General features: G+C 39.8%; 1 protein-coding gene across 2 annotated transcripts in view; it reads right to left on the reverse strand.

Moving 5' to 3' along the window:
* The window catches only part of LOC129758573 (zinc transporter foi), an 89,098-nt gene extending 78,170 nt beyond the window's left edge, over positions 1-10,928 (reverse strand). For both annotated transcript variants that reach the window (XM_055756107.1, XM_055756103.1), the window contains exon 1: positions 10,667-10,928. The gene's annotated coding sequence lies outside the window, so the exon portion shown is untranslated. The remainder of the gene's footprint in view (positions 1-10,666) is intronic.
* Positions 10,929-11,815: the final 887 nt, after the last annotated feature.

The raw sequence follows: 11,815 nt of genomic DNA on the forward strand, positions 1-11,815 counted from the left end.
GAATTTTAATGTGACCATGAACTTCATGGTAAAAAGAACATCCATCGAGCGTAACTTTTTCAAGAATTTACACATTCCAAGTTTTTCGTGTATGGGTGATATTTTGACAGACACGGCTCGCGCACGTTTTTTTCTCCGCATCCATTCTCGGTCGGCAGTCGGCAGCCAGTTTTTAGAGGATTTTGTTGTTTTTAAATATGTTTATTCGAAGTGCCCCATCTTCAGGGTGCAACGGTAAGTTAATTAATATCAAAGCTAACAAGAGACATTAATCTTAATAATATATTTTACCGATTCAGGCAAAATATAACAACAATGCAAGAGTACGACCATTCGTACGACAAGAATTCCGGCACACCGGTGTCCTCCGCACAAAACGTCGTCGTCCAGCACATCCCCCAGCAGCTGACGGTACCGCAACTGCTGGCCGGTGCTATCTGGGTACAGCAGCAGATCCAGGGGGAACCGTTGAATGAGTCCGGCGGCTCAGCCAGTGGTGCCGGAACCAGCAATGGATGCCGGGAGCGATCATACGGAATGCCGGAATGAGACCTCAGACAAGCCCAGTGAATAATGGACAGTGATTTAGTGTGTAAGTAAAGTGTTGAGGTTATTAGAATAAATAACAAAATTTAAGTAAATTCATTCGTTTTTTTATGAAACCAATTTAAGAAAATGATGACAAAACAAAAACCGGGTGAAAAAAATCCACCATGAACGAAGATTTTTATTTCAGTGGGTTAACAATGAAAATAACCAGATTTTCATGGTTTTACTATGAAAAACTGGAAGCTGTTATAACCTTGAACTTCATATTTTTCGGCTTCCGGATGTATGGAAAATCGCCATTTTTTTCATGGTCACGCTGCATAACAATACCCCTTTTTCATGGTTATTTTCGCCAAAACAGTGAAATGTATGGTCGGAAACTATGAATTCCAATGTGCATTCACGGTATCGTGGACGATAATAAGCATTGTGTAAACCATAAAATTTATGGTTTGTGAATATGTAATTCATGGTTTTTTCATTGTACAATTCTATTCGGGAGGTCCATCTTGTCGCCAGAGCGAATCTAATAGAATCCCTTCGGGCCCGAGGAAAACCACCTAACGTTCCAGTGAGAGATGTGTTGGCTGTGATGGACTTAGACTACATGTTCAAAATTTATCTTTTCCTAAAAGCCATCGACCTTCGTCTTTAACTGTTTTTATTTTCACGTTTCCCTTTCTATACCTTTTCTTTGTAAAATTGTAAAACTAGGTTAAGTAATCAATTGTAAAAAGCAAAAAAGTTGTTGGCTCTTTAAAAGATCCGGCTCTTTAAATGAAATGCTCTTTTTAAGATCCGAGCCGTTTAAAAAAAAAGAATTATAAAAAAAGTCAAGCTATAGCTCTATAATTCAGTTGACTTCATCGAGTTGAAAATGCTCATCGTGCCCCGATTAATGGTGCTTATACTGCCCCAGTGGGGGTTCTCATTATGCCCATACAGTGACTGGTTTTAGAATGCATTTTTAAACGTTTTTATCTATATTTTCAAGTTTTTGCCCGTTAGGAAATAGACTTTTTTAGTGTCTGAACACGAAACAATGAAATAACTCACAAATAATAGGTGTTTTCTATGGTTAAATTTGCGTCTTTCTTAAGGTGGCCATTATGCCCTTATCTCTCTTACTACATTCAAGCGTAAGTAGCAAAGCACACCGGGTCAGGTAGTGAATGTTTGTCTGTCTGTTCCCTATAGACTCGGAAAATACTGAACCGATCATCGTCAAAGTTGGTATCTGAGGGTTTTTGGGGCCGGAGATGGTTTCTAAGATAGTTACAACCTCCCCCTCCTCCTCCGCCGACTTAAGGGGGGGGGGGCATACAAAATTTACATCAAATGTGACACAATTTATCAGTAATTTTAATCGAATTTCACACACAAACGTATTTTGACATAATTAAGTGGTTTATTATGTTGGTGGACAGGTTTTTATGTATTCGGAAAAATTATTGAATTTACAAATATTTTTGTAGGAAAAGGGGGGGGGGGGGGGGGGGAGGTTTGTCTGTTCATAGACTCGAAAACTACTAAATCGATCAATATGAAATTTTGTTTGTATGAGTTTTTGGGGTAGGAGATGGTTTCTAAAATGCTTTCAAACCGCTCCGACTTAATGTAGCGGGGGAGGGCTCCCATACAAAAAAAATAAAAATATGATTCGAACATTTTTTGGAAACTACTAAGCCAGTTAACGTGAATTTTTTTTGTAGTCGTTTTCAAGCCTTGGAGTGGTTTCCTGAACCCCTCCGAATCCAAAAAAAGGAGGGTTCCTATACTTAATTATCAAAAATTTGACACAATTCCAACCATTTTTGGAAGCTATTGAACTGATCAACGTAAAATTTGGTGTGAAACCGTTTCCAAGATCGGGAATGGTTAGTAATACATTTTCAAACCCCTCCGAATCCAAAAGGGGGAGAGGCTCCCATACAAAATTATCAAGAAAATGACAAAAAAAAAATTTAAATGTCCTCGAAGTATTTTTGTAGAAAATTCATGAACGTAAGAGTTTTGACATAATCAATGAATGAAGACTCTCATATTCAATAAATGTAACATTGTACGTATTGATGAAACCAATGATTTAGTGTTTTCATAGTCTGGCACACTTTTTGATTTCGTTCAAATTTGTCTGTATCTAATTACTCCTCCCGTTTCCAAAAGGGGCGATTTTTTTTCATTTAAAGGTATTTTTTTATTGAATTAAAAATTCCTCCTTTTTGTCTAAAGAATAGCTCCTTCAACCTGAAAACCTTCAAGTGAAGCTCTGATGCCATGAAAAAGGTTTCGCTTTTGAATAATGTTGAAATTCAATTAAAATTGTTATTTTAATTCAAATAATTTTAACGAACTTAATTTTCCTATGGAAGGGGTAGCAAAGCACACCGGGTCGGCTTAGTTTTATAAATTCAAATCGTCTGCGTTCAAATCATATCTAAGAATTCTAAGAATTGAAATAGGTACATTTATTTAGACAAATAAAAAATCAAGTTGATTCAGATTGGGACTTCTTCCACTATGGAATATTTAGTATTGTACGATTTGTTAAATTTCATGTACGATGAAACATTTCGTACAACACATTAAAAACATGGAAAAGTTGCTTTTTCACTTCGATATTTTTTATCTATGCTTTAAATGCCCATTTGAATTGTGTTTCAAGTGTAAAATTTGTACATACCCCGTTCGTTTTTGGCACATGTGCCAAAATCGAACGTTTTTCAGAAACAACATTACCTTCTAGTTATCGTTTTTTTTTTTTTTTTTTAACAATTCTTTATTTGAAACGGCTCATACCTTTAGGCTTTAAGGAGCCAAAACCGATTTTGTTGTTTACAATTGTTTTCTTAACTTAACACTTTGTGAGAGGAGAAAGGAAGATAGAAAGGGAAATATGAAAATAAAAAAGAAATTATAGACGAAGATCGATAGCTTTTAGAAAAAGGTAGATTTCGAACATGTAGTCCAAATCTAGCACAGCTAGTACATCTCTAACTGGAACATTAGGTGGTTTTCCTCGGGCCCTAAGGGAGTCTATTAAATTCGTTCTGGCGACAAGATGGACCTCACACGACCAAACAATATGCTCGATGTCATGGTAACCTTGGCCGCAACTACACAAATTGCTACCAGCAATGTCAAAACGATAGAGTACCGCGTTTAAGGAACAATGATTGGACATGAGACGGGAAAATATACGAATAAAATCCCGACTCAAGTTCAATCTATTGAACCATGGTTTAAGGCTTACCTTTGGGATAATCGAGTGGAGCCACCGACCATCCTCATCCTCGTCCCATTTGCGCTGCCAGTTGACAAGAGAGTTCCCTCGTACTAAGAAGTAGAATTCGTTGAAGACGATTTCACGTGGATACGTGTCGCCTTCCGTCGCCCCCACCTTTGCCAGAGAGTCTGCCTTCTCATTGCCCACTATCGAGCAATGAGAGGGAACCCAAACAAAGGTGATGGAAAAGCGACGTCTTGTTAAAGCACTCAAAATATCCCGTATCTTCTCTAGGAAGAACGGCGAGTGCTTTCCCGGTCGTATTGAGCGTATTGCGTCAACTGAGCTTAGGCTATCCGTTACAATGTAGTAGTGCCCAATAGGCCGTGAGGCGATGCTGTCCAAGGCCCAGTGAATAGCAGCTAACTCTGCTATATATACAGAGCATGGTGACTGGAGGTTATAAGAGGCGCTAGTTGTTTCGTTGAAAACTCCAAATCCCGTTGATTCCTCAATTAGAGACCCATCGGTAAAGTACATTTTGTCAGCATCGACGTGTCTATATTTAGCTTCGAAAATTCTTGGAATCTGAAGTGGGCGATGCGAATCCGGGATTCCACGAATTTCCTGCTGCATAGACAAATCAAACTGGACAGAAGAATTATCGTAGTCTGGGATGAAAACACGAGTTGAAGAGTACGAAGAAGGGTTTGCCTGCATTGACATGAGGACATGGTATATAGACATAAATCTGGTATGAAGATTTTGCTCTAGTAACCTTTCAAAATTAACGATCACCAATGGGTTCATGACCTCACACCTGATGAGGAACCGAAGTGATAGTAGATTGTATCGATCTTTCAAAGGAAGTATTCCTGCCAAAACTTCAAGACTCATGTTGTGCGTTGTGGACATACAGCCCAAAGCGATGCGAAGACAACGGTATTGGATACGCTCGAGTTTGATGAGGTGAGTTTTGGCAGCCGACTGGAAACAAAAGCTACCATATTCCATCACTGAAAGAATAGTTGTTCGATACAATTTTAAAAGATCTTCCGGATGGGCTCCCCACCAGGTGCCAGTGATTGAACGGAGAAAATTGATTCTTTGTTGGCATTTTCCTTTCAGATACTCAATGTGTGCTCTCCAGGTACATTTGGAATCAAACCAAACCCCAAGATACTTAAAACACCTCGATTGAGTGATCGTTCTGCCAAGAAGTTGGAGCTGTGGTTGAGCTGGTCTATGCTTTTTAGAAAAAACCACCAACTCAGTTTTCTCTGGAGAGAACTCGATCCCAAGCCCCAAAGCCCAGGAAGACAATCTGTTTAAAGTATCTTGTAAAGGTCTGTGCAGATGTGACTCAGTATCACTTGTTACAGATACTACGCCATCATCTGCAAGTTGTCTTAAAGTGCAGCCTTCAGAGAGACAACTGTCGATGTCACTTACGTAAAAGTTGTACAAAAGTGGACTCAAACATGAACCCTGGGGGAGGCCCATGTAAGAGGTTCTTCTAACTGCAATATCTCCGTGAGCAAAGTTCAGATGTTTCTCACAAAGCAAGCTGTATAAGATGTTGTTCAATAAAGGAGGCAGACCCCGGGAGTGCAACTTGTCTGACAACACCTCTATTGAGACTGCATCAAAAGCTCCCTTTATGTCTAGAAACACTGAAGCCATTTGCTCACGTTTTGCGTACGCCATTTGTATCTCTGAAGACAGCAAAGCAAGACAATCGTTTGTTCCTTTGCCCCTTCGAAACCCAAATTGAGTATCTGAAAGGAGACCATTTGTTTCTACCCATTTGTCTAAACGAAACAAAATCATTTTCTCCATCAATTTGCGTATACAAGACAACATCGCTATTGGACGGTACGAATTCGCATCGGACGCTGGTTTTCCGGGCTTTTGGATAGCGATAACTCTCACTTGTCTCCACTCTTGAGGAACAATGTTGTTCTCCAAAAATTGATTAAACAAATTTAACAAGCGAAATTTTGCGGCGTCCGGAAGGTTCTTCAACAAGTTAAATTTGATTTTATCAATTCCCGGAGCTGAATTGTTACAAGAGAGGAGGGCAAGTGAAAATTCGACCATCGAAAAGCTGGAATCCAGACCACACCTATCAGGAGGCACGTTCCGGATTATTTTTTGCACAGGTGTAGTATCTGGACAGACTTTCCGTGCGAAGTTGAATATCCATCTATGTGTATATTCTTCACTTTCATTTGTAGATGATCGATTACGCATGCTTCGTGCAACTTTCCATAAAGTACTCAAGGATGTTTCCCGTGATAAACCACCCACGAAATTTCTCCAATATGCCTTTTTCTTCCCTTTGATCAATTTTTTGAACTGATTTTCAAGGGAAACATATGATTCAAAAAGGACGAGGGTTCCATGTTTTCGAAAATCTTTGAATGCTTTTGATTTGTCCTTATAGAGCTTGGAACACTGCTGGTCCCACCATGGATTTGGGGTCCTTCGAAGAACAGATGAATCTGGGATGGGTTTTGTTTGAGCACAAAGTGCACTTTCAAGGATCAAGCGTGAAAGAAAGTGGTACTCCTCCAAAGGAGGTAGAACATTCATAGTATCAATGGCATCTGTTATTTTGTCCGAATACTTTTTCCAATCGATGTGTCTTGTAAGGTCATATGCCATATATGTTGAATTTGAAGTGCTGGCCCCATTGGTGATTGTTATTTTGATTGGTAAGTGATCACTACCATTGGGATCAGAGATTACCTTCCACTGGCAATCCAATGATAGTGAGTTTGAGCAGAGTGAGAGGTCAATTGCACTTTGTCTTGCAGGAGGTTTAGGTACCCGTGTTTTTTCACCCGTGTTCAAAATTGTTAAATTGAAACTATCACAAATGTCATAAATAAGAGTAGAACGACTATCGTCAATTTGTTCTCCCCAGACAGTTCCATGTGAATTGAAGTCACCCAGGATCAACCTTGGCTCAGGAAGTACTGAGCACAGATCCTCTAGGTGATTTCGATCCACTGCAACTCTATGAGGCCAGTACAAACTGACAACGCATAAGTCCTTACCTCTTATAGTTGTATGACATGCAACAGCTTCAATTCCTCCTGATAAAGGGAGGTGGATTCTATAGAAGGAGTGGCGCTTATTGATCCCCAAAAGCACCCCTCCATAAGAATCGTTGCGATCCAAACGGATAATATTAAAATCGTGGAATGAGATGTTTGATTGAGAAGAAAGCCATGTTTCAGAAAGGGCAAAAATATCGCAACTAGTTTCATGAAGAAGAAATTTGAACGGATCCAATTTAGGGATTAAACTACGACAATTCCACTGTATAACAGTGATATCTCCGACCTCTGGGCGTAAATTAGCCATCGAGAGAGATAAACACTGAAAGGAGGGGCCAAGTTTGCATCAATTGCTTCAAAAGTGTCTTTACAATAGGAAGCATTACACTAATAATGCTTTTTATAGATTCAGATACGTTGAAAAACGAAAAAATTCCATCGAGGATGTCAGAAAACTTAAAAAGTCCCGCTTGAGGAGTTGATTCTGGGCAAACTGCATCAGTAATGGGGGCGTTTGAGGTCCCCGCTGCTGTTGATTTATTCTGTGGTGAAAAGGTCGCGCTGAATCCAGGAGGAATTTGTTTCTTCTTTTCTGTAGCAATCGCTTTCTTGGTGATGTTGGTTGTAGGGCTGACCGTCGGGATTTTATTCGGAATCTTGGGGGTCTTGGTATTCGTTTTAGCACGCTTTCGTGAGTTCGCTACGAAAATAAATGGATTCTCCTCATCTGTTGTATCCTCGTTGTCAACTGGCAGCACTGAGAAGATGTTTGAGGACTGAGGTTGGATCGGAGGCGCCGCGCCCTTTAGTATGGCGGCATAGGAACGTTTTGATCGTTCCTTCAAAGAGCGCCTTTGACTATCCCAGCGGCTCTTAAACGCCTCGCACAAAGAGATGTCATGAGGTGAGCCCCCGCAATAGACACATTTCTGTTCTATTGCTGAGCACGCTCCATCCCCATGAACCTCCCCGCATTTGGGGCAACGCTTCTTGCTACAACAATGGGAAGCTGTATGCCCCAATTTAATGCAATTTTTGCATTCCATCGGGCGAGGCACGAAGAGCCGCACAGGAAGCCTCAAAACTCCGTCAATCAAGACGTAGTGAGGGAGGGCGGTACCCGCAAAGGTCACTCGAAATGAGGCTGAAGGCGAGTACTTTTTAACTCCTTCTACGACGGTGGTAGTGTTGAGTTGTCGGCAGTCCAAGATTTCGACCGAAGTCGAATCAAGGCTCTTAAACTTACCAACGCCGTGGGATTTAACGTACCCAGCCTCCAGACTCATTTCAGAGATCACGCCCTCTATCTCTACGTTTCGAGACGGAATGTAGGCGTGGTACTCCAAGGTAATGAATTTGCTGGCAACAATTTCATTAGCGGATTTTCGATTGTCCACGACAACGCGCAACTTGTTGGGTCGCACCTTAGTCACGCTGGTTACGGAGGACCATCTAGCCAGATCTTTCGTGATCTGCACTACGTTGAGCTGTTTACCGTTAGCTTTGGGCCGGATGAAAACCACCCATGGCCCAGAAAAAGACGTACCATCTGTGTAGGTTCGGAGCCGGGGTGCTACACTGTCAGCTGTGGGTGATAAGAAATTAACAGTCGTCCGAGAATGATTAGCATTTGAGGGACCAGCATCATCTGAATCCTCCAGATGCTCTTCATTCTCGAACATACCTTCCTCTTCGTCCACCGAAGACGGGTTTAACCCCCCGCCATCGCTCATATTTTCTTACGGAGACACGAATGTCTTCCGTGTTGAAAATATGAGCGATGCAAACTAAGTTCAAAAACTAATGTAGGGAAAAAATAGAAATAGTAAAGTGAAGGAAGAATGAAAAAAGAACTCACAATTTTTCTTTTAATTTTTGTTTCCACCGTCCGCTGTCCAAACACGTGGTTTTCCTCTGAAGAAAGATGGCGGCGTCAAAAGGAGAGCGAGACCAATCGATCCGTTCCGAATTCACCCGGTTATGGCACTCAAATCCGGATCAGCCTAGTTATGCCCCTACGGTGTCCAATACCCGGCTTTATCAGGAGCTATCAGGAAGGCGCCGTGTGGTAATGATAACGGCCTCGATGTAAGATGGCGATGGCGTCTGTGCTGGATCAAAATTTCCAAGCACAAAAAGTCCTTTGGTAACGACCGAACCATAAAGCGAGAAAAAAAACACTCCGCTTGAAGCACTCTTTGTTTACGAAATTGACCACTTTGATACGGCGAGGAAAATATATTATACTTTGATCAGCAGTGATAACGCACATCCGCACTGATCGAACGACTGCGAGAGAATGATCTAGTTATCGTTATAACAGGACCAATTTAATTTCGACAAACACCTTAAACACATTTCTATGTTATGAAATGGTGATAAAATGCAACAATAAAAACAAAAGTTTTTTTAAAAAAATTATAAAGCACCCAAACATGATAAAAAGATGAAATATTCAAAAAGTTAAAAAAAAACAAATTCAAACAGAAGGCTGAAAATGACAAAAAAACAACTAAAAAATGATGAAGAATGACAAAAACAGTAAATATGACAAAAGAAAAAAAACATTATAAATTAAACAAGAAAAGTGCAAAATGCATAAAAAACACGATGAAAAAATAAAAAATGACTACAAATGGTCGGAAATTGACTAAAAATAACGTTTTTAATAATAATAATAGGTATTTTGTAAAAATAACTGAAAACCAAACAAACGTTATTCATAATCATTCATATGCCCTAACATTGATACAAAACGGAGTATCATCTGGAGGATATTTTTTAACAAACGCGTGATTTCTGACATCCAAATCCTGTTGAAAATATGTGAAATCCCAATTTAGCTCAGTTTTTTTTTATAGATTGTGAAATAGATTTGTAATCAGTTTTATCGATACCCATATTTGGCGCATTCGCCATTTTCAATAATCGATATCGACTTGGTTCGATCTGCATGGCAACATTCCGACCACTTGATTTGATAATTTGTTATAAAAACAGAAATTTCTTTGACTTAATTCCAGCCCCTGAAGTTAGACTCAAAAACAAATTGCGATAGACTTAACCGAAAAAAACCTAAAGGTCATTGAGCCAGACATCGAAATACTCTGGGAACTAATATAAACTTTCAATTTGAAAACTGTTGAACATATAATATAGATTTTTTTTTAAATTTCATTCCAACCAATTCTCGAAGTGAGGCTCCACTTGAGAATTATCGGTCAGTTTGATTTTATTTCTGGAGTGTTAATCAAACAGTTTTCTGTCCCGATTATCGACAACAGTCTTAACACCTCCCCGCAGTGTATGACGCGTTGTTGGTTTGTACCACCCATATTTCATTCCTAATCCCCCTCCGCTGAGTGCTAGCTGTTCTGATTGATTATGATTGGGAAGGAACAAGGGGAAGTCTTTCCTCTCCATCCATGTCTGCTGATAAGGTTCCCACTTGTTTACGTAAAGAATATTTTGTTGCAACCAATCTGAGGAGCGTGGTTATCGTCTATCGATGGGCACTAGTGTGTGCATGAAATGTTTAACCTTTCTTTAAATTAGGAAGAAATTAATTATGGACTTTCATTAATTAAAATCGTTCTTGCCTCAGCGATTGGAATCGTTTTTACTAACTTACGATTGAGTTGGTAAATCAAAATCAAGAATTCTACATTCGGCATGCCAAATTACTCTAGTATACGATCATAATAAATGCTTATTCTGATCCTCTATTCTAGCGTGAGAAACCTGATGCCGTGAATTATTAAACATCGTCTTAAGCTCTAAGCCGGGAACCCTCGAAAAACCCCTAAAAAGAAAAAGCAGAACCTACCGCAATATGCATCCACTTCCGAGCCCGCTAAAACACTTATCACTGCCGGAACTGGACCGTCCACAGACCGGAAACGCACCGAAAGACTTTGCGGAAACGCGCACCACACAACTGGCAGGAATGGAACCTGATGGATTCCCAGAATCTGTAACGAGGAAAAAAAGCAGCCGCCAGACGACTACCGAGCAACGATATTGAAATCTAATATCGGGCTACACAGCACAGCGAGCGAGAGCATGCAGCAGGCAGCTGCGCGGTGGAAAACGCGAAGAAAACTTTGACAACAGCACGCGGTTGTGTGCGTGTGTGTTGCGAATTCTGTTGACAGAGGGATCTGGTGGTCGAATCGGCTGACCTATTTTCATACTATCAAATCACCCCTCGAATAACATCGAAATATGAAAACAAACACCCTGAAAAAAAGTGAAATGCAGAGATGACAAATAGCAGCTGTATTGATTGATTGGGAAAATGCCGTGCGCCGTGAATGTATGACTTACGAATTGCTTTATCTGTTAAACATAACATTAGCCTTGAATCTTTATATTTAAACATATTTGAAACATTTTAAAAATTTAAAGATTTCATTAACCTGAACTTATAGTCAATTGTAACCAACAGACTGCGTTAAAGTTAATAAAATTACAAATTACAAAAAAACACATGAATCAAAAGGATGCCCCAGGTTGACTACGGCTACGGGTGTAAGCATTTGAGGAAAAGTAGGCAAGGGGCAATGAGGTATATATACCTGTATGATATACAGGTTGGGCAAGGGGTACCAAAAGTTTCTTAATGGTGGAGTGTGGAAACGGAGCACTGTTTGACAGCCGGTTGTTTGACTACCATGCCTACCAAGGTTATTAGATACACACCTTGATGCCTACCATAACGATTACCTCACGCAGAAAAATTTATTTTAGAAACAATAAGGTTTTGACCGAAAATAATAAAATTTTTGATTGGAAAAAGACATAAATATATTCCTGGTAACACTGACTACAATTATCGATTCAATTTAAACTTATCGTTTGATTGAAAACGAATTTCACCCTTTTTGAAATTGATCCACCATTCTTGTCAAAATACCAAAAAATAATTGGATTAAAACTAAAAATAACGTGAGATTCAAAACAGCGAAAAGGATTG

Source organism: Uranotaenia lowii, chromosome 3, assembly GCF_029784155.1.
Source record: "Uranotaenia lowii strain MFRU-FL chromosome 3, ASM2978415v1, whole genome shotgun sequence".
Taxonomy (NCBI): domain Eukaryota; kingdom Metazoa; phylum Arthropoda; class Insecta; order Diptera; family Culicidae; genus Uranotaenia; species Uranotaenia lowii.